Source organism: Parambassis ranga, chromosome 16, assembly GCF_900634625.1.
Source record: "Parambassis ranga chromosome 16, fParRan2.1, whole genome shotgun sequence".
Classification (NCBI taxonomy): Eukaryota; Metazoa; Chordata; class Actinopteri; family Ambassidae; genus Parambassis; species Parambassis ranga.
Window position 1 is genome coordinate 5,545,114 of NC_041036.1, and position 6,047 is coordinate 5,551,160.

Below are 6,047 nucleotides of genomic sequence, written 5' to 3' on the forward strand. Positions count from 1 at the left end.
TCCCATGTCAGAGATACAAATAATAACAGCGAGTACACTTTATGTTATATTTAACCCTGGCGATCTGTGCACTTGTCATTTTCAAGTCTGCACATGGCAGTCAGTTGATATGTGGTTGTGGTTTTGCTGGAACACAAAATACCAAAGCAACCACATTAAAACAATCACACTGTGTCCTCTGGGGTAAAGGGGCTGTCTGCCAAGGTGCCACTGAGGTCCACGGCCCTAATACTGACCTGCAATAAACACTATGCAGTGGGTGTGACTCCTGGGATTTGAGAACATGATGGTGAAAGTGTTCTATGAACAAACTGTCCATAACTTTGCAGATGCAGCTGGATATGGTGGTGGTGAAAAAAAACTCCTGACATAAGGTGTCTGTTTAACTTGGAGCAGCTCTCTTGTACAGAAATGTCACAATAAGGGAGATCAATTGCAGCCATCTGAAAACCAAAATTGTACTACTTGACTGTTGCTTACGTAGGTTTCCATGCTCTGGAAGCCCCCACATATGTCACATGGGACAAGCATATATATATTTTCCTTTTTAGTATCCATGTACGAAGAAAAAAAAACAGAAATATTCCAGTAGAAACACTTCACAGGCATTATATTTTGATTTCTGACAGAAGCAATCAGAGTTGGCAATCTCTAAAATGAACAGTTATGGACTAAAAATTGAGGTAACGTTGAGGTGCTCGCTGCGGTTTCGAAATAGTTCCTGTTCCATCTAGATTTCTTTTTCGTTGGTGTTGTACAGTGAGTTGCGGAAAATGAAGACAGATGCAATTAACAACAATGTTTGGACTCAGCGTTCTGGAGCCGGCGGCGCTGTGTTTACTTTGAAATCTGATTAGGTCTCCTGTCTGACCAAGTTGCTTTCACCTCACCACCAATAACTCCGTACAGATGACTTCAGCACGCTTTGCCTCTGACGGACTCCTTTCTGTTGCACCTTTGACCTCACCCATATCCTGACTGAGAGGCCCTGAACGGGAATTTATGGCACATCACAATTAGGCTTCCTCACTCTCTTCGCTCTTCTCTCACTGTTGGCTTTGGTGCCAAGAACAATACTCAGGCCCATGTCAGACCAGCACCACGCTGGTAATTGACGGTACTCGCACAGCACGAAGCCTAGGATGTATTGCTCCCCTGACACCTTTGTGTAGTAGCCTGATTGCTTATTGTGGATTGGAGTATTACCACATGTAGTATATTATGTGCTGCTGGATTGGGTTGAATAGCAAATCGTTCCTTCTCATTCAATTTTAGGCGAACCTCTAACATCACAAATGATGAGATTATCTCCAACAGACTGCAGGTGATCTGCCACAAAAATTGATTTCCAAGTCAACAGATTGTTCTGCTCTTTCTGGAATGTATGATGAGATTAATAATAATAACAAAAAAAATAATATTGGAAGAAGACTTGATATTTGAATCCAAGCTTACATAACCCTCGTGCAGTCTTATTATAGCAAAAGTTTGATTTCTAAGGGAGGATTTGGCAGTGACGTGACAATTTTGACACCCCCAAGCCAAATATTGAACTTTTTTTTCTTAGCTGTATCCAAGAATCACATCATCTTCATTCTAAGTTGTCGCAGCTGTTGGATTTCATTCATTCCAACTGCAGTTTTTTTTGTTGTATATGTCCAACTAGAAGCACTTCTACAGCCTCTCAGGGGGTGTGAGCTGACGTTTGACATCCACGGAAGGCACAGCTAGGGTTCAACAAGCTTACTTTCTTTCCATTATTTCAAGAGGTTTTATTCCACCACTTCACTACACAAATACACACAATAGCAATTACAGAAATGTAGAATCCACAGGAAGAAGATCTCATCCCCTTGTGCAGTGAAAGCCTGTAACTATACAACATAATCTGGAGTTATCAGATTTCACTTTTCTTTTTGGGTAAGAAGACTTCTGGCCGCAAATTTTGGAGATAGCGTCATGTTCTCTGTAATGTCATGTTTTCAAAGAAAATTACAGAGGAAAAGTGAAGTTGTGCATAACAAGAGGAGCAAACATAAGAGCGGAGATTATTGAGGAAGGATTAGAGGGCCCAAATATCGATCGACTCTCCCGTGCGCCTGTGGTTGATATTGTTGATGTGTGTGTGAGCACAAGTCACTCCTTGTTTTTTGTAGTGGACATGTGCTGCACAGATGTTCCTGATGATGCTTAGTGCCACCGGTTGCTAACTGGGTGTTTGTATTTTTTCCTGGGTCGGAGGCTTGGTCGATAACCTTCGTCCCACTGCCACTGAGTGTGGCAGCGCTGAGGTCAGCACTGGGCTCTGTATCAGCAGTGTGGGCCGCTGATTTATAACCTGACATGCACTGAGTGCGAGGTGATGCATATCTAAAAAGTTTACAAAAGAAATCATTGAAATTCATATGAGATACTGGAATTCAGATTCAGAGCAGGGATGCTTGGCTTTGCAACATCCAGCACCGAGTCATTTGTCTTCAGGCCGTATTGATTTATATTTTGACAGATATTATAGCGCGGCCAGTGGTGGGTGTCTTTGGCAGTGTCATCTCCTCTCCAGCTCTTGGATTCATTTGTTGACCAAGAAAGCTTTCAGGGAACTGAAGAGCTGAGGTTTTTCATGGAATATTTGGCCAATCACTCCAGCACCCTTTAAGTTTATCCCATTAAGGAGCGTTTTCTGCAAGACAAACACGTAGAGTGATGGAACTGTGTCGGTGTTCCTGACGGCATTACATTATTGAATCTATATCATATGTGGTCAAAGACATCATGTGACATCCCGCAACACACACACACAGTTTGATTTACAGTCAAAAATGGTGGATGACTGTTTATGTTTACTCCGCTTTTATGAGCTTTGTTTAAATTCTTGATAAGCCTTTAGCTCAAACCTCTTAGCCCGCTAGCTAAGGATATTTTGAGAGTTGCTGGGAGCAAATCATTAGTTACCCTTTCGGTTGGGTTGACTGTGAAGCACCTTGGCAGCAGATTAGAAAGTTTGGGAAACACTGCCAGGATATAGTTAGACAGCAGACCACCGTGAACTGTATCCACACACAAGCTGAATCTGACAAACAACAGTTAAGACCAGGCTGGTGTTTACATAAACTGTGCATTAAACCGCCTCTGCCTTAATGGAGCAGTTTGATATTTTGGTTCTATATGTGTGTCTTTTCTATTTCTTTCTTGGCAAGGCTGAGATAATATTGATAGTATTCTCTTCTGTGTATGTTAAATATGAAGCTGTGGAAAGTGGCTGGTTAACTTAGCTTAGCTAGCTGATTCAAGACAGATGCATGTTTTCTTTTTATGGCTATCAAATGAAATAATATGTGCTGGTTTTACTGTAATCAGTCGGAACACATCTGCTGTTTATTTTTCCTGCGACAGATGGAGCTGATACTGAGATGTTATCAGGTGACCAGCACTAAACTGCCTGGATCTACTCTCTGTGTAGTCATGGGTTTGGACATGTTGCTCTCGAAAGGGACACATGAGCAAGCTGTCACTGCACCTTTTTAAAAAACACGGCTTATGTGTAGTTCAGGCCTTTAAGATAAGATAAGATAAGATAAGATAAGATAAGATAAGATAAGATAAGATAAGATAAGATAAGATAAGATAAGATAAGATAAAACTTCTTGTGCCAGAGGTATCAAGTTACATTAAATGCAGTTAAGTACAGAGAATAAAAGTATGTCATAAAATCATAAAAGTGTCACTAAAATCCAATCAGAGTACAGTACACAGTATGAGCACAATATATGATGCATGGATACAAATAGAGACCAGTGGAGGGAATGACAGTGATGCATGACATGATCATCTAGCTCCTCTCCTACAGAAAGGGGAGGAGTTATACAGTCTGATGGCCACTGGCAGGAAGGACCTCCTGTGGCGTTGCTGCTCCTGTAGGACAGCAGTGTGTCATGCAGGGGGTGAGATGCGTTGTTAGTAATACTGAGGAGTTTCCTCAGTATCCTCCTCTCCGTCACCTCCACCACAGACTCCAGCTCCACTCCTAGTACCGAGCCAGCCTTCCTAATGAGCTTGTTGAGTCTGTTGGTGTCGTGTTTAGTGGCTGTGATTGTTTAATATGTTCATTTCAGTATCTGAGCCTTTTGTCAGATGACTGAAATTAGATGGATCCTATAAAGGGAAAAAGTTTCTTTTTCTTACATTCTCTACTGTGAAAAATGAAAGAGTAACGTCTGGATGGAATAAAACTGGTTAATAACAAAACATATAAAACGTATTTTGGTGAGATCAACATGTTATCAGCAAAATAACATTAGTGTGGCTTTTGGGAAAAGAACTGAAATGAAATCAGAAGAAAAGGGAAAGAGAATTCCCCTGCACATGTTTTTCCCAAAATACCTCCCAAGCACCTTTATTTGTGAGGATTGGCTGGTTGAAACGAGAGAAACCAACACAATTTGGCCTTCAATCAGTATTTAAAATGCATCATTTTGTGTCATTTTGGATTTAGCTTGTGGTATTTAACTTATATGAGAATGCTTATTGGCTAATTGGCCTGCACCAGCGAAGTGTTTCCCTGCTGCTTCCTAATTCAATATTGTGTAATAACAAGTATTATTGCCTGCACATAAAGTACACAACTCACATCAAAGTGTAAACAGACAATGTAGTGCACGTGTTTATGTTTCACTGGAGGAACAATTACTGGGTTTTGATCATTAAGCAATAAAGTCAAGTTGGAAGGACTGTGTTATTGTCAGGGTTGAGAACCATGTTTTTACTTTGTGTTAAAACATGGCCATATTCAGCTGTTTTTCCCTAATTCACTGAACAGCTAAAACACAGTTCCCAAACATAATATTTCTAACTTTAAAAGGATTAGAAGAAAAGTAAGATAGATACCGTGTGAAAGGGTTGAGTCTAAATATCAATATTTTTATAAATGTAAAACTAATATGACGAGCTAAAACAATATTAAAATACAGCATAAAAGGTATTATTGGCTCCGTAAATTTGTGAAAACTTACAAAGAAAACCATAAAGTCAACTCAGTGGCAGCCAAACTGTCTTTTTATTGCATCCATGAATGACCTCTTGCAATGCAAATCCCAGAATGATACTTGCCAAACAGCCCAAATGATTGCATGTATGTCTCGTTTGACTATACAGCCTTTCTTGAAATGAAGCAGATGACATACATACACACACACACACACAAAAGAAAGAAAAAAAAGGTTCCAGCAGTTTTCTTTTTTCATTTAAAACAGGCTGCCACTGAGTGAGAGCCGGCTGTCAGAAACACCCAGTAAAACAGCAATTGGCCACGGAGAGTGGTGTCTGTTTATGACTCATTTCTACCTGCCATCAGGCGGCAATGAGAAGTGAGGGTGGAAGAGAGAGCGAGACCGGCGCTAACAAGGGAAGAATTGTGTGAGGATACGAGACGAGCGCCGTGTGGTTGTCGAGAAAACAAGGTAGCAGTGAAACCTATTAGAGATGGACCATTTAGTAGCTGATATTGGCTGTTGTTGGCCGGGTATGGTCGACATGGGCACCTTTATGAGGCTGCTGAAATGAAGGGGGAACAAAGGAGGATGGTACAGATACACAGTGAACACATTCTAACCTACTGGAAAAGTAAAATTATGGGAAAATCTGGTTGTTTTCATTCAAATTATTTAAGTTAATGACTGTATTTGCCCTCGAACAGGTTTTGGGCTTATAAAGAAGCCATACACATGCTTTTAGGATAAATATTGGTGGTGTCTCTGGAGGAAAGGTCGTGTTTTCATATTCAACAAAATGCTCACTTGGATTATTTCTTCATAAATAAAATGATTAACTGTATCAACACAGAATGGAAATGATGGGGATTCTGAATGGTTTATGTTAGTCATATAGCCTTCTGACAAACCAATGGAGGAAAAAAAAGCATCCAAACCTCCATAAATGAACAACAATGCTGTATGTGAAAGGGCAACAATGTACGTTTTCTTTACAAAATACAACTATATAGTAATAGAAAATTCAACAATATATACGCATATATATATATATATATATAT